The sequence below is a fragment of the Andrena cerasifolii genome, chromosome 11 (assembly GCF_050908995.1).
Source record: "Andrena cerasifolii isolate SP2316 chromosome 11, iyAndCera1_principal, whole genome shotgun sequence".
NCBI lineage: Eukaryota > Metazoa > Arthropoda > Insecta > Hymenoptera > Andrenidae > Andrena > Andrena cerasifolii.
Genome location: NC_135128.1, coordinates 777,709 through 798,606, shown reverse-complemented (window position 1 = coordinate 798,606; position 20,898 = coordinate 777,709). Strand labels below are relative to the sequence as shown.

Sequence of the window (20,898 nt, the reverse complement as noted above, 5' to 3'; positions counted from 1 at the left end):
ACTCCAGCTACCACTGATGGAGGGGGAAACATCTCCAGAAGCTGTAGTTATGCGTACGTGCGCAGTTCACGCAAACATTACCACCGCTCCTGTAGGTGTTTCCCCCTCCATCAGCGGTAGCTGGAGTCCGCCGGCCCTTGCACCGAACTACTACGCTACGAATAAAGAACAGCCACACGGCTTCGGTCAGGCGGAGTCGAGCAGCGTTCCCGTTACCCCACCAAACCCTACGGGGGTCCAGCACCTTCAACTGCCAATCCACGATCGTCAGGTGGCGCCTGCTGATTTCTCCTCGCGCACTGGTCGCAAAACCGAACTCACCAGCCAATATATCTGAAAATGATTTAAGTAAAATACTTTTCTTATACAGGGTGTCCTACCTAAGACTGGACAGCGTGATATCTCCTAAAAGTATTGGAGATAAAAAATTTATAAAAAATATGTAATTGAATGGTCCGAGAGGGCCGATTTATTAGCCGAGACGATTTATTATTATTATTATTATTATTATTATTTTAAAAGATACGATGGTCAAGTTCGGTTTTTCAACTGGAACTATTTTTTTTTGTACACCTGAGTTGATAGTGCGTTCCAAGACAAATTGAATAAGCTTTAATGTATACATTTTAGTTCCACTGGTTTTTAAGATATTGCGCTTGCAAAATTACTGATTTTCACTGGAAGAAAACCCTCTGGAATAGCAAGGACCGGTGTCGGTCTTACTGGCGCCACGGGTGGCATTGCCTGTTGAAACTGATACCTACCTGCCAAAGGTCTACGACAGGGTTCGCAGGCCCAAAAGCTGGACAATTCTTTTCCGTCAGAAATGCTACTTAGGTAGGTACATCTGCGGTATCGAGAAGCGCACCGTTACCTTTTATTTCGCACTTGCATCTACGCTCGGATGGCCGGTTCTTTTGGGAGGGATGTAAGTTGGATTGGTTAGGTTAGGAGGAGTGAAAGTTGCTAGACTAAATTTCAACCATAGGGAGCAGATTGTATCAGAACCAATCGGATTTGAATCCCTCACAAACGGCTGCTCTCTTGAAGAGGCCCAATGAGGAATACGATTTACTTTAATTACAGTACATATGTGTTTTGTAATAAAGTGTTTCTATCGTCTCCTGAATTCAACAACTGGCATCCAGACATCTGCACTCCTACAATCCACCGGCAATACACCTCGTGGAGAGACACAGGAAGAAAGGAGGTATAAACACGAGCTTCGATATCAAAACAAAAGCATGCGTTGACGTATTCCGTGCGAGAGAAGGTGGGCATTGGGGAGGATGTATTGCTGTGAAGAGGGCCTCTTCAAAAGAGCAGCCGTTTGTGAGGGATGCAAATCCGATTGGTTCTGATACAATCTCCTTCCTATGGTTGAAATTTAGTCTAGCAACTTTCACTCCTCCTAACCTAACCAATCCAACATACATCCCTCCCAAAAGAACCGGCCATCCGAGCGAAGATGCAAGTGCGAAATAAAAGTAAACGTGCGCTTCTCGATACCGCAGGTGTACCTACCAAAGTGGCATTTCTGACGGAAAAGAATTGTCCAGCTTTTTGGTCTGCGAACCCTGTTGTAGACCTTTGGCAGGTAGATATCAGTTTCAACAGGCAATGCCACCCGTGGCGCCAGTAAGACCAACTCCGGTCCTTGCTATTCCAGAGGGTTTTCTTCCAGTAAAAATCAGTAATTTTGCAAGCGCAATATCTTAAAAACCAGTGGAACTAACGTGTATACATTAAAGCTTATTCAATTTGTCTAGGAACGCACTGTCAACTCAGGTGTTAAAAAAAAATAGTTCCATTTGAAAAACCGAACTTGACCATCGTATCTTTCAAAAGAATAATAAAAAAAATCGTCTCGGCTAATAAATTGGCCCTCTCAAACCATTCAATTACATTTTTTTTAAAATTTTTTATCTCCAATACTTTTTGAGATATCGCGCTGTCCAGTCTTAGGTGGGACACCCTGTATGTATAATATATATTTTTGTTATATTTTATTTGTAATAGTTATACCTAAAACATATATTTATAGTTTTTAACATAAATGAATACATTTTAAATCATAAAAATAACGATTTTGTACGTTTACATGGTCTTCAAGTGGGTGTTCCGTTTTACCCTACCACTTTAGCGATGCGGACATTTCAATACCTCCAGTATATTTCATTTTCCGTCGTTCCCAAAGATTTTTCTTATCAATGGTTTTGATTTTTTTATAGTCTAAGGTCCACTTAAGACTGCTGTTGCAGTTCCGTGTCTTTTTCTCCTTCCGCTTTTATGTTACCACCCTCCAAAGTTAAGCGTTCCGTTTTACCCTACTCTCCCCTGCATAAAAAGTTTATTAAAAAATTTGGGCGTCTTAGCTTGTTAATTGAGACTCTAATAATTCAGTCTCCTATGTGGTGTAAAAGCCCGCGACATTTCAAATTTTCTTCAACTTACCTTATTTGACACTTGGTAGGTTATAATTCAATAGTATAGGTATATGTACAATGACGGATGAGAGTCGACGAACGAAACATGTATTTCTTTTGGCTTACGGTGTGCGTGTAACGCGTATACGTATTATGTCGACAAAATTTGGTTGAAGGAGAAGAAGAATCAAAATCAGAAGAAAAATCTTACCATTTTCGTATGATACATACGTGGACCAATTTATATTGAATGTGGTCTTATTCGAGAGTTTATATCCGAATTACATAAGAAATATGCCTTTAAATTTAGAAACTATTGGAGACATGATGAGATATTAATGAAATAAGTTTCAGGTAAGGTTGGAATAGCCGGTTTACGAGTTAAAGATACGCGGCAGCGACAGTCGACATATACAGGTTGTCAAAACATGTACTTGGCGTCGAGACGCTCTAGATAGAACATAAAATCGGTTTCAAGGCCTTTCTTGTACATACTTTGAAATATGATCACATTTTTTAAAAAAAATTTTAGTACAAAACGACGGCGTCACCGGTCACCAAAGGAAGCTTCTTCATTTCCGCGGCCGGAAAGATTTTCTCCTCCAATTTTTCACTTGGAACAAAAAGCAAAAAAATTTTAGTTCGATATAAGTAGATACGGAAATTAAATAATACCGTTTTTTTTGTAAGAATGTTGTGTGCAAACGCACTTCCCGAGCTGATCATATATAGAACTAAACAAAATTTTCTATTTGGCCAAGGTAATAAATTCCAGGAAAAATCTTTCCGGCCACGGAATAGAAGAAGCTTCGTTGAGCTTTGTGGAGCTGTGGCGCCGCCGTTTTATACTAAAAAAATTACAAACAAATTATGATTATACTTCACCGTATGTACATACAATAAAGACCTTGAAACAGATTTTGTATTCCATTCATGATACTAGCATAAAAAAATCTCAAGATCAGGCTGTTTTCCGAGCGCTAGATTGGCATTACCCCTTAAATAGTCGTTCCTGTCTGAAACTTCCCATTATAGTAATGTTATATTTTTAATAATTAGTATTGTATAGCTTGATAGTTTGAATAATTATATCAGTAATTATAAAATTTAAAATCATAACTAAAGTGTATGTGATATTAAAAGTATTAGGTCACAAGAATATTGTATAGTCCAATGGTGCACTTAAGGGGGGAGACCACTGTAATGGTCTGAAAAGTAAGGATGTTTTCGCGAATTTTGTCAACCAAACAACGCAAGTAAATCAATGTATTGCTTAGTATAGTTAATATATCCATATTGAAGGGCATGAAAAAAAATTTTCAATCAAATTCATGAATCCGTTTCCGATGTACTCTTCGTCAAAATGTGCGCTGCTGCAAAATCGTGCCTGTAGCGTCGGCAGCGCGCTATCCATATGGTTAATCAGAATTCAAAAAGACAAAAACATTTAAAAACTAGAAGCCTACATATATTACGTGGCGATAAAAAAAGACAATATTGCAAAAAATAACAAAATGACGGATCATTGAAAAAAATCATTTTTTGGGGGTAAAAAGTTGGGGAAATATTGATAAAAAAAAAATAGAAGTAGGGCGTTAATTAAAAAAAGACTAGTCATCACGTAATAGCGACGGGTTTTTCTTACAATAAATGGCTTTGCTCATGTCAATTGGCTGTACAGTTTTTCCTGTATACTGTCAAAGCGGTTGAAATATGCCATTCTGAGAAAAACGCGTTTAAAGTTCCGTTCGGCTCACAACGGAATTTTGACAACCCGGAAATTTAGAAAATTATGAAACTTGGTTTGCAAGATGAGTAGTTCATCCGTAACACAACCTTATTTTTTGTTGGTGCTATAATGAAATATTTGGGGGTGAAATCACTCCTTGAAGAAAATACAGAATTTTCTCTTCCGTGGAATATCTCAAGAATAGTGAGAGATATCGAAAAGAAGTTATAAAAAAGTTGCATTCTTCTTTTATATCTACAAAACCGTGCAAAAATAATTTTCGAAAAAAACATATTTTTAAAGTTACCCCCACCACCAACCCTTAAAATTAAGTTTTTGTATTTTGTAACTGCAGGCTGAAATACCTCTGGATAATCTCCTTTCATACATATAAATAGTTTATGTGCTTTATTATTTTTGCAAACAAATAAATCCTCTATTACTGAATTTGAAATCTATTTTAGCAATTTCCATTAATAAAATGGTTTCTGAAACCCATATTTAAATTATTAGTTATATATAGTTGAGACAGCTTTCAATTATTCAAGCAAGGCAGTACGTACATAAAATTGTATCCAAGGTAAAACTCATTAAAACTAATCAATGATTTTAGGATAAAGAGTAACCACTGGCTAATAGCAAGGTGTATGTATATATATACTTGCTATTAGCCAGTGGTTACTCTTTATCCTAAAATAACATATATATTTTGCAAAGACATTGTAATGTTTCGCACATTATTTATTTATCATGTGGTTTCCAAAATAGCCTAATAAGATTACACTTGAAGTAATGCATGTACGAATGTGTTGATATCATAATGATTCATGCACGTCTTTATATATATATATATATATATATATATATATATAATATTACAGTTAAATATTATAATATTAAATTAATGTTATTTATATTAAATTTAATTATAACATTACATCAGTTTTCATTAATGAAGTGATCGCGTAAAGCAGTATTTAAACGTTTACAGTCTCTTTTTGTACATGCTGTATTGTTTGATTATACATTGGAAGAATTATACTAATAGAAAACAATAGATACATTGAAAATAACGGTTTATAATTGGTACAATAATAATATTCTTCATAGAAATGATTAAAATAAAAATACATGCCACACCAGACTTACATTTCCAGTTTGAAAGATTCGAGACCTGTGAGTGAACGGTGTGAGAGAAAGAAGTAGAAAAGGTGCTAGTAGGGCGAGTAGGGAGTGAAAAGTGGGAGTGGTGGGTGCAGGGGGAGCAGAGAGTGAAGGGAGAGAAAGGGCGAAGAAAAGGGGAGTGAGGAAGAAGAGGAAAACAGGCAGGAAGCGCGGAGTTTTGAGGTTAGGACAAGGCAGGATAGGATTGAGCGGGAGAGGAAAAGGCGGGAGAGTAGAGAAAGAGAGGAAGGTAGCGACATCAAGCGGTGAAGAAGGGGAGTAAGGAAATAACGGAGAGACTGGATAAAGAAGGGAGTGAAGGAAGAGAAAATAGACAAGAGGGCGAGGTAGATAGGTTGGGAGGGAAAGAGAGGGAAAGGGGAGAGGCAAAGGGGAGCGAAAGGGTAGTAGCAGAGAAGATGGGAGAAGGAAAGGAAAAGTGGAGAAGAGAAAAGGAAGAGCTGGGAAATAGAATAAAGAATGGAAAAAAGATTAGAGGATGTGGAGAGAGAAGAGGAGAATATAATAGAAATGGAGGAGAGGCTAAAGAATATGGAACTGAGGAGGGAAAGGAATGAGTGAGGGAGCTGGGAGGAAGAAGACAAGGTGAGGATAGAGAGTGTGGAAGTTAATAGAGAAATAATGAGGAAAAAAGAGAGACTAAAAGGGAGAAAGGAAAGGATAGGAGACGACCTGACCTGGAAGGAAAGAAAGATGCAATGAGTGATAAGGAAGATAGGAAAAGAGAAAAGGGAATGGAGTGAGAGTAAGATACGGGAAGATAGTGATAGATTGAAAAACGCAGTTTTGGGATGAGCAGGGGAGGTATTAATAGATTGGGGAGGGAAGGAGAGGGGACGGACAGAGGGGGGAACAAGGGAGGGAGAAAGGAAAGGAGGCAGGGAGGAGGTGGGAGAGATAGAAGGGAGTCAGGGAAGTGACAAAAAACTAAGCGTGGAGGGGGAGGAAAGGGGAAGGAAAGAACAGCAGAAAGAAAAGAAAAGCTGGAGGATAGCATTTTGGAACGTAGCGGAGGTGGCAAACAAGGAAGATGAATTTTGGAAGGGGATAGGGGAATGGGAAGTAATAGTGCTGATGGAGACATGGATACAGGAGAAGGATGGAGCAGGATTAAGCGCAGGCTGCCGACGGGATACAGTTGGAAGACACAGTGAGCAAAGAGAAGGAATAGGATGGGCAGAGCGATGGGAGGCATGATGATAGAGGTGAGGGAAGAGATGAGAGGAGGACAGGAACGAGGAGATTTGGACGGGTGAATTGGAAAGAGGAAGTTTGGGAAGGACTGGAGCAGGAGGATGTGGCTATTTGACGCATTGGTATGGGCAGTGCTGGGGTATGTAGCAGAGATCTGGGGGTGGAAGGAAAGAGAGGAGGTTGAAAGGGTACAGGAGAGGTATATAAGGTGGACGTTGGGGTGGATTGGCGAACACCCGGGTACATGATAAGGAAGGAGATGAAAAGGACGAAGTTGAGGATGTCGGCGGGAGGAAGAGCGTGGAGGTACGAGGAGAAGCTGGGCAAAGGGGAGGGGAGTGAGCTGGCTAGAATATGTTGAGAAGAGATTGGGGAAAGGGAAAAGAAAAGAGAGGATAGAGTTTAAGAGAGAAAGGGGACGGCGAGTGGAAGGGGAAGGGGCAAGGGGGCGTGCGGAATATGAAGAAATGGAGAACGAATATTGGATGAAACAGGAAGAAGAGAGAAAAGAGAAGATAAGAGAGTCAAGATGCAGCTGGTACAGGGAAATAAATACGAGAGGGCTGCCGAAGTATTTAGGAGCAGGATGGAATGAGGAGAGGTACGGACGAATAGCCAGATTTAGGTTGGGAAACGAAATGGCGGGAGCAAGGTACTGAGAGGGGGAGGAGGAGAGGAGATGTAGGATATGTGGAGGAGAAATGGAGACGTGGGAGCACGTGCTGGAAAGATGTACAGGGGAGGAAGGTAAGGTAGGGGGGTATAGCGGAAAAGATAAGGGAAATATTTTGGATAATGGGGGTAAGGGAGAGGAATGGATGAACAGGTTAGAAGGAAGGAGGAAGGGATGAAGGAGGGAAGGAGCGAAAGATGGAATACAATGAAAGAGAGGAAATGGAAGTCGAAAGCGGAAGAAAGGGGCGGCAGTAAGGGCGATAAGGGCGTAGAACTAATTGTAAGAGGCAAAAGCGTTAGGATAAGATTAAGTTAAGATATGTGACGTAAGAGAGAGAGAGAGAGACGACAAGGGCGAGAGAGCGGGGGGGGGGAGAGATTAGTGAAAGGGAGGGAGCGAGGAGAGGCGAAGGAGCGGAGGAGTAGATTCAGGCTGCCGTCTCATTTTTGTTATGATCCGAATCGATCGAAGCTTCCCTTGTAAACAGACAGACCCTAATGAAACTACTGCGGTCGATAAAAAGAACTTCTACAGAGGTGACATCTCCAGGTACTCTATGTAGACTAATTTTGTACGCATAGTTGCCACATTTTCTGTTCTCTCTGTCTCTGCCGCGCTGTTGCCACAGCTCCTTCTATCGAGAAATCTTGAAGGAATACGGCACGAGAGCTGCGGCAGAGCAGGGATCGGCGGACTCCAACTACCGCTGATGGAGGGGGAAACACCTACAGGTGCGGTGGTTATGTGTGCGTGACTCACGCAAGCGCAGTTTATGCACACATTACCACCGCTCCTGTAGGTTTGAAACTCTAAAACGGCGCAACGCAGTTACGTGGCTACAAATATTTCCCCCTAATTAGCGGAACGTCTCGGTAGGTGGTAAAACTCTTCGAAAGGGATCGGTTTGACGTGGACGGCAAAGCCCGGCAGAAACGAAACGACACCGTGTGGTCGAACGTGAAATGTAGTCCTACAGCATAATTAAACAATTTTTAATTCATCATCGAATCGATATGGCAATCACACCACTGAATTGTAGCTCTCACTGCCTCATAATATTGCACTAAAAAATGACGAATCTCGTTCTCCATTTACTTTCGGATCTTTGCGAAATTTAGCTTGATTTTCATCGAAAAAATACAAGAAATCCATTGGTGTGACTGCCATATCGATTCGATGAAGAATTAAAAATTGTTTAATTATGCTGTAGTGAATCTCGTCTCGAGCGTCGAAGTCCACGACACTCAGGGAGGCGCGGCTTATTGGCGGCATCGCCTTTGAAGACACTAGCCAGAGAATCATCGGGTATGTCTTACATCATACCAAACAACTTTGTACGAATCGTGGCAATTGTCAGAATGTTATTCCGTTTGGTTCCGAAGATGTTTGGGATTCACTATACAGGGTGTCCCAAAAATGTCGGAGTTCCTTGAAAGGGGTGACTCAGGGGGTGATTTGAAACAACTTTTTCCTTAGCGAAAATATTGTCCGAAGATTCGTTAACGAGATATTAACAAAAAACCCCGACCAATCAGAGCGCGCGCCTTCCGCCCGAGCTCCCGTTGTAGCGTTGGCTACGCAAGTCGGCATGCATCGAAGGAAACCGCGTTACACAGTTTTTTTTTAAAGCAGAATCTTAAATAATAATTGTTTGAAGTGAGAGGACAAGAAGTACGCAAATTTCGTTTTCAAATAAGGTATAAACGAAAAGGTAGTGTAACAACAAATGTAGGACAAGTGATCATAATTCGTTATTGAGGTAAAAATCCGTAGTTTAATCACGGCCAACATAACTAAATTTGAAAAATAATATTAGGTGTATGAATAAATTCTTTCAGACTGGATTTACATAATCGGTATAAAGCAACCGAATTTCTATCGCAGTGATATTCGCAAGCTACCAAAAAAAATGGCAAAAGGTAATTAACAATAATGGAAATTATTTCGATGATTGAGTTGTTTTCATATTTTTTAAATCAAACAGTTATTAAACCCTAAAATCGAACAGAATTTATTTCTACAACTAATAATCACTAATAAATTAAATAACACTCACCCCTTCGGGCATTCCTTTCCTTCCTTTTCGGAAACCTGTGTCACTATGTAGGTCACTGTGCCGATCCTGGTCATCAGTGGACGAAAAGATTTATGGTAGGGTTGCGCCCAGTGCGCAGCTGATCGCAGGTATACGACACCACCCGAAGGTAAGGATTGCAACGTCAAGTGCGTCCGGGCTAATGTACCGAATATTCACTTCACTGCACGGCCACTAACACTGATCACTTAATTTACTTTTCATGGAACGTGTTGTTCCTACGTTATAAAATTGGTGGCCCTGAAAGGGGCCGATTACTGTTAGTTGTGCAGTTGCTCGATGTGACCACCCTCAGCGTCTATGCACGCCTTGCGGCATCATTGACTCCGTTGAGAATAATCTTGACGCCAAACGCCGAATCATACCCTCGCTGGGGATTTGGATGTGCGGGTATTCCTGTGCAAACGCTCGCACAGTATCACTTGCTTCCCCGTTGTTCCGGGCGTACACCCAGAACATCGCGTAATATTCTTGAGCGGAGAACATTTCTGGGACGTGATTGCTAGCTGACTGACAGGATTTTTTCGAAGCAACTTCCTCTACCCCCAAGTAGTTTCTCTCGTTCCATTATGGGTTAACTCCCACCAGAACAAGAGGCTGTAGGTAAAAAGAAGCCAGCACATTTTCGAAACACACGTGCTTTGCAGAAGTGCAACGAACGACCCATCCTACACTTTCACAAAAGCCCGCGCTCCGTCCTTTTACTGCCAATGTACCCGTTGCTTCGAGATAGTCAGCAGACACCACGTGTTTCGGTTCGAAAGGGCCCGAAGACAAGAGAAACAGAAAGTCTTCCGAGTTGCTATAAAGAAGAAAAGGCATTCCATTCCTGTTTCCGTTTTCGAATACCCTGAGTTCACGTCAGCTACGAGGCGGAACCAGCTAAGCCATAAATTACCCAAAACAAATCGTTCTCTATCGCCGACTCGCAGGACAATGCGGTCATAAACCGCGACCCTGGCGAAATGCTTTGGCCGATCAGCCTGATTAATTTTTGTGAACTAGCAATTAAAAAGTAATATCCAACATCAATACACCTTGCGGAGTGATACAGGAAGAAAGGGGGTAACTCATTTACTGCGCGTAGTCCCGCCTGCTTCGTGTTTCCTTCAAATTAAAGAAGATCCCTTATCTCTCGAGTATAAGCACGCGCTAGAATTATAAAACAAAAGCACGCGTTGATGTATTCCGTGCGAGAAAAGGTGGGCATGAATTCCGATTGGTCGTAACCTAACCAATCTGCCCTGCATCTCTCCTAAACGGCCACTGTTTTGAAGAGGCCTTCTTCTCAGCCATGTCTCCTCCCCTAGGCCCACCAGTATAAACACGCGCTTGAATTTCAGAACAAAAGCACGCGTCGACGTATTCCGTGCGAGAGAAGGTGGGCTTCGGGGAGGAGATATTGCTGTGAAGAGGGCCTCTTCAAGGCAATGGCCGCTTCAGAGGGATGCAGGGCAGATTGGTTAGATTAGGACCAATCGAACGCGTGCTTTTGTTTTGAAATTCGAGCGCGTGCTTATACTCGAGAGATAAGGGTCCTGCCTTTAATTAGAAGGAAGGACGAAGCAGGTGGGACTACGCACAGTCAGCGAGTTACCCCCTTTCTTCCTGTGTCTCTCCGCGAGACGTATTTAAAATTAATCAGGCTGGTCGGCCAAAGCATTTCGCCAGGGTCGGGGTTTATGACCGTATTGTCCTGCGAGTCGGCGGTAGAGAACGATTTGTTTTGGGTAATTTATGGCTTAGCTGGTTCCGCCTCGTAGCTGACGTGAACTCAGGAGTAGTATAGCAATGGGGATTCTAATTCAAATTTGAGTTTCATGGTTATGATATCCGACCTTGAAATCCAAATTTGAGTTTGAAAATTTGTTTTTTGCCTGTGGGCCGGCGGCGGATGACGTCATAGAGATGGCGGAGTGGTGGGGGGTTTAGCGCGAGGAGCAGATATCGATACCGAACCGATCTCGAACCGATACACCGAAGTGCATCGAGGGGGAACCGCGGGTGAAGGTGCGCTACTCTGGAGCGTGGTACAGACTGTCGGTAAGAAAGGAAATATTAACTTTATGATACTAATATACATGAAAAAACCTCTCGGGGCGACGGGGCTCGAACCCAAGACCTCCGCGGTACAAGTCACCCGCTTAACCAACTCCCCCAAACGCTGTCTCTGACATTAGTCTTTTCCGAATGGTACATATAGCGAAACCAACGGAGAGTCACATATGTGACACACACACACACACACACACACACACACACACACACACACACACACACACACACACACACACACACACACACACACACACACACACACACACACACACACACACACACACACACACACACACACACACACACACACCATGAGCCGTTGCCAAACGTCGGCGTATAATAATAATTTATTTTTATGAGAAATTTTATCAGAAATTGTTTCGGACGATGTCGGGAAAGATCGGCGTTTTTCGACACCGCGTCTTCGAGGGAAAGAGACGGAGCATTACTTTAAAGTTAAAATTCTAGGAGGGAAAGAGACACCACTACATAGGGGATAGAATCGCATGCATTCTAAAGCTAACTGTATTTCAAAGCGTTCCGATTCAACGTCGCTGCGTATCGCGCGATCTCGCGAAATTCGACTCCTCTGGAACGGCCGTGCAGGGTGATGTCACTTGGCGGCGCGAAGAACGAAATAGAATTATGCAGCGTCAGCAGAAATCTTTTTTCCCAACGCAGAGAAATAATAATTATTGAAACGGCGAATGTTAAAAATTAGGCGGTGAGAGGAGGAACACGGGTAAATAAAATTGAGAAATAATATATGTTTAAGAAATATATATATTGTTACAAATAATAATATGAAAGAATAATATGAAGGAATAATATAGAATATAAAAAATATAATTAAAATTTATTTGGCTTAATTATCCCACTCCATCACATCATCAGCAAATAGATTAGTTAATGGTAAATCCATAGGAACTTGCACAGGGTCAGTTTGAACAGCAACAACACTAGCCCAAAGCCCCGATACTTTATTCCTCTACGTATCAAAATCAATATTTTCCGCTTTGACGTTTCGCCAAGCAACACTCTTTGGATGTGATTATCGCATGATTATTCCGAGATATAGTTATTTGTACATTATCGTCATCATCGAAATCGCCTAAAAACGTTTGTTGTTCATATCGATGCATCCAATATTCCTCATCATCCTCGAAGTAGTCTTGTATTGGATTATCGCATTTTTTAAAAACTCTTAAAAAAATGTCGCCATCCTGATTAGCTTCCGCCTCATAAAGTTCTGCACATCGAATTTCTTCGGTTTGAACCGCAACATTTCGACAGGCCACATACATTTTCGGGCTGGATGAATGGATAACTGCCGCAGCAGCGGTGATCGTAGCGGTAGCCGGACGTTTCAAATTCATGGGCAATGACATAATCTGAAACCGAGTTTTTTTATAATTCTCAAAGTTACTAACACAACGATTCACTAAAATATGATAATGGAAACTTACGGTATTAATCGATTGTAATTCCATGCGTTGAACGATTGATAATATCCTTCAAAAGTAATCTTCTTCAAACCAATTTCACGTAACACAAAAAATGCAAAAAGTGTTTCAAAGAACTTTCAAAGTGACTGCACGTTGACCAGGATTTGAAGACAACTGGTCTCGCTACATCTCCAAGCTGCCACATGTGGGCCCATGCCTAAAGTTGCATAGCTTTGCAAAGTAGGATGCCTTTGTTCTTCGCCATCTTCATCACAGGCCACCTGCATTTTCGCTGACTATCCTCACCTTCTATACATATTCGAATTATTCACTAACCATCCTCGGAGTGCACTTATCATGTTCTTTGAATTCTTCTCTCTTCTTCTTTGGACACATCATTCGACTAGGTCATACCACTTTTGATTGCGTATCGAACGTGTATTGGACGTCTATTGAACCACTTTCAACACATAACGTACCACTTTCAACGTCTGTCGTACCACTTTCAACGTCATTCGTACCACTCTGAACATGTATCGAACGGCTTTGAACGGATATCCAACTGGTATTAAACGGTTTTGAACGGCTTTCAACGTGTACCGAACGTGTATCGAACGGGTATCGAACGGGTATCGAACGGGTATCGAACGGGTATCGAACGGGTATCGAACGGGTATTGAACGGGTATCGAACGGGTTTTGAACGGCTTTCAACGTGAATCGAATGGGTACTGAACGGCTTTCAACGTGAATCGAACGGGTACCAAACGGGTCATGAACGGGTATCGAACGGCTTTGAACGTATATCCAACGGATATCCAACGGTTTTGAACGGCTTTCAACGTGTACCGAACGGGTATGGAAAGGGTATCGAACGGCTTTGAACGGATATCCAACGGATATCCAACGGGTATTGAACGGCTTTCAACGTGAATCGAACGGACGTCTATCAAACGTGTATTGGACCACTTTCAACGTCTATCGTACCACTTTCAACGTCTATCGTACCACTTTCAACGTCTATCGTACCACTTTCAACGTCTATCGTACCACTTTCAACGCCTAACGTACCACTCTGAACGTCTATCAAACGTCTATCATACGTGTATGGTTACCGCTTTGATCATGAATCGTACTACTTCTACATAATAATTACAACTATCTTCTTAATCTAGCGTACATGCAGGAGGTTGGTGGTTGAGGAGGGTGAAGCAAAACAGTTATGCATTAAAAATTGATTATATTTTATTTGTGTATTTCCCTCTGGCGTTTAGACCACCAGTTGAATATTTTTAAATACATTTTGCATGGCACAGTGCTTTGCGTGTCAGCCACATCGCAGAGTATTAACTACATTTAGCTTATTTAGGGATTTGATATCCTCGTAGTCAATGTCCAGCGTCTCGATGATCACGTCCACTCTCGTATTTTCATCGAGGAAATCCACGAGCCAATCGCAGCAATTCCTATTTCAATTGCTCTGCAAATTATGCCATACTATACTATTCTTTGTTATATTATATTAAAATACTTTGATTTATATTTTATTTATTTACATTCTACTTAACCTTAAGAAGGTGACAGGTTCTCAAAACAGTTGACAAACATCATTTGCAATTTAAATTTACGGAACTTAAGAATTCTAATGAAAATAATAAAAATCGTTTTTTTTCTATTTCTTGGAATATCATCAAATATTTTACATTAGTTTCCACTTTGCTTACATCTTAAAATTTCAGTACTTGTCGTATGGCAAGGAAAGTATTCCTTTTATATAAAATGCTGTTAAAAATACGGTGTATTATTTACATAACAAGTTTCTTGTTTATAAATTATACTTTACACGTCTCGCAACATTTAAAAGCAACGGAGATTTACTTTCTGAACTTATTTGTAAAGTGCTCCCTGCATTTTATCACAGACATGATTGTGAAATTAATTCATCGTGCACGCGTTGTCGTAGAGTTTACGGCGTAGACACAAAAAATACCAATAATCATCATGTATTTAAGTCTCTGTTACGTATGTGGATTTTTTCCCATACGCCGCTCTCAACCACTTTTCGAGCTCGCGTCTGCGAAGGGAAAACGCCCTAAAATTCTTTTGCTTATCACATACCACTAAGGAAGGTCATGATCTCGACCATCTGGATCACGACCATGGGAACGGGAGTGACACGACGACGACCCCGAAGAATTTCCTTATATGGAAATTTCTAATGCATCCCCACTCATTTTTGGGACTATATAAACCCTTTGGTTTCTACCCTCTGCGGTTAAAAGCAGTACAGTCACGCGTAGAGTAACGTCGTGTCACGCTCGTACCGAGTCGGTTGAATTCAGTAAGATCGAGCTAAAGTCTCCGTCGGAATCATAGTTGACCTCATAGAATTCGCGAGTTCGGTTTACATTCTATTGGGCACTTTGAAATAGCCGTTCGTACGCCCCGTATCGCCAGTGCGTCAACACCGAGCAAATTAGTGGTAATTTACACACATTTACTACACTATTTAATCGCGACACTCACATTTGTACTATAATATTGAATACACGAATGGTGTTCACTTCTAAATCGAGTTGATTCGTTAAAACCCATCTTTTACCCAGCGATCCTTATAATATTAGTAGCGCTCACCCACTGATACAACTTTACCGCTCGAGTTGTATCGAATATAAATTAAGAGTTACGAGGCATTAATAACATTTCCCGCGACTCCCTGATCTAGCATCAGGTTCGTTCGCAACCTTTCATCCAGAACAAGGAATCTTTACCAACCTAGTGGCTCCCCGATTTCGCATCGGGTTCGTCCACGCTTAACCCTCCTACGGCTCCCTGATTTCGCATCAGGTTCGTCCGTATCCTACAGCTCCCTGGTTTCGCACCAGGTTCGTCTGTAAGTCTACCAACCTCCGAACAGCTCCCTGGTTTCGCACCAGGTTCGTTTGTGAATAATTCAACCTCCTAACAGCTCCTCGACTTCGCGTCGAGTTCGTCTGTGAACATCATCCTAGTGACACCCCGATTTCGCATAGGGTTCGTTCACGACGTTTCACCCTCCTGCGGCTCCCTGATTTCAAATCAGGTTCGTCCGCGCTTGACTCCATTCCTAGAGGCTCCCTGATTTCGCATCAGGTTCGTCCTCGCCGTCAATAATCCAAGCGGCTCCCTGATTTCGCATCAGGTTCGTCCGCGCACCTTACTAACAAATTCATAAACCATATTCCTTGGGAAATACCCTTCTCGCCGGCCTCTCGCGTTGCCGCAGCCCCGGCTCGTAACATCTCTTTGAATTTCTTCGAACGTTTTACCTTTCGTCTCTGGCGTAATGCGAAACAAAATTCGTGTGCAAGCTGCAACGACTACAGAGTACGCTAAAAATGGTAGTGAGTGACCATAGTTCAAATTTATAGCTACCCATATGTAAAGTTTGGTCGCTATAGTACCTAACACCCCACCAATTACACCTACGAGGCACGTGCCCATCGCTTTGACCTCGGTAGCAGAGATTTCTGACATTAGGATGATCTGTAAAGAGGCCAATCCGCAATTGAAAGTGAAAATCAATATTATGGAAGATAGAAGTAGTGCCCAAAGCACCAATCATGAGATCACAAATAGCTGCTGTAATACCCGACGCGAGAATAAATGGCTTACGGCCAAGTTTGTCGACCAAAAATGTAGTTAGAAAGGAGGAGACCACTTGCGTTACACCGATAACAATATTCATCGAATAGTCAGACATCAAGTTGCTGGTTGATTTGAAGATGAGCTGACCGTATATGAGAATTGTAAAGAAACCACCGAAATTGTGCATCACGGTAAACAGCAGTATAATAATGAGGGCACGTAAATTTCCACACGATGCAAACATGTCCTTCAGAGTTCCACTCTTTACCACGTCTTTCTCTGTTTTCGATAGGGAGTCAACCATCGTTTGCAATTCTTCAGAAACGTCGGCTTTCCCTCTTAGTTTTTCCAAAACGTCTTCCGCTTCGTCCACTCTATTTCTCATTATCAGGAAGTACGGTGACTCGGGCATAAAGCAACAGGCGATTGCGACAGCAATGTTGACGACCAAGAAAATTCCAGCCATCAGAGATAACGAGAGATGCGGGGCAACTATAAACGTCACAAGAATGCCGGTATTGTATATAATGCCTACCAAAGATGATGCAGCACCACGTGTCGCTGGTGACGATATCTCGCCTATGTACATTGGGAGAACGCAAATAAATATTCCTAATGATAGCCCTGCCAGAAGTCTTGCCGCGTACAATTCCTATAAAAAAAACCAGTGTATGAATTAGCGATTGTAGCTGATAAGGAAATTTGGATAAATGAAAGTAATTTATCGAATTGAAATTTAGTTAAAAATTTATATGGTAACTGTAAAAGTAAACTACTATTTGTAAAATACAATTTTTAGTCTATGGTAAACAAAAACATATGGGTCATTCCACGCCAAATTTACCACTTTTTACCCTTGATATCTGGAAATTTGTTTTAAACGGAATATGATGTAGTCCTCGTTAAGTTATGGGGAATTTAAGTTATTGTTTTGCCGATTTCGAATTTGTTTAAAAATTACAAGGCTTTTAATTTTTCGATTTTTGATTTTGAAGATGACATGACTGGTTTCAGCAAACAAATCTGATGAAGATTACTGTTTTCAACATGCAACAGTTTCGACCGCTTTCTTACTTGCTACCCTTAACGCCGCCATTCGAAATGATCATATTATCCTCTCCTGTTGAAAGGAGCCCACAACTGACTACGACGTTGAATATGAGCGGTAATACCTAAATGATGCAGTACCATGCCATGTAGCTTTATTTTATAGAGAACACTTCAGCGAATATGGTAGTATTTTAGGGGTATTTTAAAAATCGTGACTACGAGCCGAAATTTGCAAAATAAAACTATGTTTATAATTCTCATTATTGTGAAAATGATTTTTCAACCTGAAAAAATTATTCAAGAAGGTCGATTCTTCTCGATTAAAATAAAAAGGAATCGAGTAAATACGATAAATAGTTCCCCAGATAAAAAATCATCTGTAGGGTGACCTGTCCAGTGAATGAAAACACCCCAGTGAATGAACGCTGAGGGTGGTCACATCGAGCAACTGCACAACTAACTAATCGGCCCCTTTCAGGGCCACCAATTTTATAACGAAGGAACAACACGTCCCATGAAAAGTAAATTAAGTGATCAGTGTTAGTGGCCGTGCAGTGAAGTGAATATTCGGTACATTAACCCGGACGCACTTGACGTTGCGATCCTTACCTTCGGGTGGTGTCGTATACCTGCGATCAGCTGAGCACTGGGCGCAACCCTACCATAAATCTTTTCGTCCACCGATGACCAGGATCGGCACAGTGACCTACATAGTGACACAGGTTTCCGAAAAGGAAGGAAAGGAATGCCCGAAGGGGTGAGTGTTATTTAATTTATTAGTGATTGTTAGGTGTAGAAATAAATTCTGTTCGATTTTAGGGTTCAATAACAGTTTGATTTAAAAGTATAGAAACAACTCAACCATCGAAATAATTTCCATTATTGTTAATTACCTTTTGCCATTTTTCTGGTAGCTTACGAATATCACTGCGTTAGAAATTCAGTTGCTTTATACTGATTATGTAAATCCAATCGCAAAGACTTTATTCATAAACCTAATATTATTTTTCAAATTTAGTTATGTTGGCCGTAATTAAACTACGGATTTTTACCTCAATAACGAATTACGATCACTTGTCGTACATTTTCTGTTACATTACCTTTTCGTTTATGCCTTATTTGAAAACGAAATTTGCGTATTTCTTGTCCCCTCACTTCAAACAATTACTATTTAAGATTCTGCTGTAAAAAAAAACTGTGTAAGGCGGTTTCCTTCGATGCATGCCGACTTGATTGTTCGTACCTTCGTAGTACAAGCGCAGCCGCCTACTGCGCAGCCAACGCTACAACGGGAGCTCGGGCGGAAGGCGCGCGCTTTGCTTGGTCGGGGTTTTTTGTTAATATCTCGTTATCGAATCTTCGGACAATATTTTCGCTAAGGAAAAAGTTGTTTCAAATCACCTCCTGAGTTACTCCTTTCAAGGAACTCCGACATTTTTGGGACACCCTGTATGTTCGGGTAGAAGTAGAAAATGTAATTTTCATTGTACTGTTTCAGATGAAAAGGGAGCTCCGGTGGTTGCTCCGGTAATTATTTAGAAGTTTTCTGTCCTCACCGATTTCGATGATTTTTGGATATGTTATCAAGATTAAGATTCTGAACAACTTTTTCCCATACATGTTACCGCCGCACCACCTTCGTTTCCGAGATATTTACGAAAAACTTTTGTTGATTTATTCCGACGCAACGCATTCCATTTTACAACTTGTCCCGGGTGTTAGTACTGGTTCGGGCTAAATTAGCGCGGGGGGTGGGGGGCGCTCGCGGGCCCGTAAAGCATGGAGAGGAACCGATGTGAGTTTAGAGGTTTGAACCAGAAACTTGCGGATGCCGACCTAACTCTGATTCAGTCCGGCAGTGCCGGCGCCGCCGGAAATTAGGATGACTCTGGTTCTAAACCATAATGTTTTTGCAGGGAAGAGGGTGCCTTTGAGAGCACCTGTTGGGCGTGTGGTGACTCCTGTAAACCCCCGAACTCACATTGGTTCGCTACCATGCTTTACGCGCCCTCCGCACTAATCTAGCCCCAACCAATACTAATACCCGCGACAAGTTGGAAAGTGGAATGCATTGCGTCAGAAAAAGTCAAAAGAAGTTTTTCGCAAATATCTCGGAAACAAAGGTCAGCTTCGTCATTTGTTTTGTCTCATGCTGGCGCATACGCTGTCATGGACGCGTACAGTACGTAGGTAGGTATGTATACGGCAGAATACATTGTAGTAGTAACAGCAGTTTTCCGCGAATATCTTGGACCCGAAGGTCGAGCGGCGGTAACATGTACAGGAAAAAGTTTTCAGAATCATGTTCCCGACAACATATCCAAAAAATCATTCAAATCGGTGAGGATAGAAAACTTCTAAATAATTACCGAAAATATATATATATAAAAATTTATGGTGTCAATATCACTTTAAATAATTCACTTTAAATAAAATCTTAATACTTCAAATTCCGGTTGCACATGGTGCCCTACTATTTTATTTAAAGTGAATTATTTAAAGCGATATAAACACCATCAAAATTGCAGTACAAGAAAGAATTATTTGTTAGTGTATTTTTAATAAAATTGTTTAACATAAATTTGTTTTTCTATATTTTTTATTTTCTAGTATTTAGTGTTTGTGGATTTACATTTCACAGCTCGGTCTATTTTAGAAATATATTTTATTGCTGTATATATTTTAACAGTTTGTTTAAACGCTATAGTGCGAAAGTCACTAAAAATAATTATTTTTCTGTACTACAATTTCGATGGTGATATACTACGAACGCCTGCTAAGTTTTAGTGTTACTATTCGTACATACGTGACTGATCATTTCTCGATAAATTTGGGGGCACGGCAGTGACCCCGCCGAGTCGGATCGGGCGCTTGCCGTAAGCACTCTTTTCTTGTAGCAACTGAGCGTACTTTTGACCCCCCCCCCTCCCCGCCACCCAATAATTTTGTGATGGAGTTACCCAGAAACCTGAAACTTTACTGAAACCTAGTATTTTGTAAACGAAATTAAACACCCCAAATTTCAAGTATATATCTTTTCTTGTTCATAAGATATTTGAACTCAAAGTTTCGTTATTTCGACACTGACGGATCATTAAAAAGCAGACGTACTTCCAGCAGCCCTAGAAACTTGAACTTTGGCAGAAAGGTAGTGTTTGGGACACAATGAAAGGAAAAAATAAAAAATCTGGAAAAATCCTTTTCTCTAACAATTTATGAAAGAAATTCGATATCTCTGGAATCACTGAACCCATAACCATGAAATTTGATAGGCACGTTCCTCTTGGTGCTCGCTAAGAAAATAAAAAAAAATTCGTCACCCTATTGCCGAAAAACGATACATGAATATTTAGCCCCCGCGCGCGTGATGCATGTTTCGGTCGTGACGCCGTAACGTTGTCACAGCGCGGAGCC

At 41.2% G+C, this 20,898-nt stretch overlaps 2 protein-coding genes across 2 annotated transcripts in view; both read left to right on the top strand.

Annotated features, from left to right (window-relative positions):
* LOC143374584 (uncharacterized) overlaps positions 1-7,523 on the top strand; it is a 115,460-nt gene extending 107,937 nt beyond the window's left edge. Inside the window, exon 2 of the mRNA XM_076822834.1 lies at positions 7,373-7,523. The gene's annotated coding sequence lies outside the window, so the exon portion shown is untranslated. The remainder of the gene's footprint in view (positions 1-7,372) is intronic.
* The window catches only part of Dpp10 (Dipeptidyl peptidase 10), a 655,550-nt gene that overhangs the window by 403,869 nt on the left and 230,783 nt on the right, over positions 1-20,898 (top strand). The gene's annotated exons all lie outside the window — the stretch shown is intronic.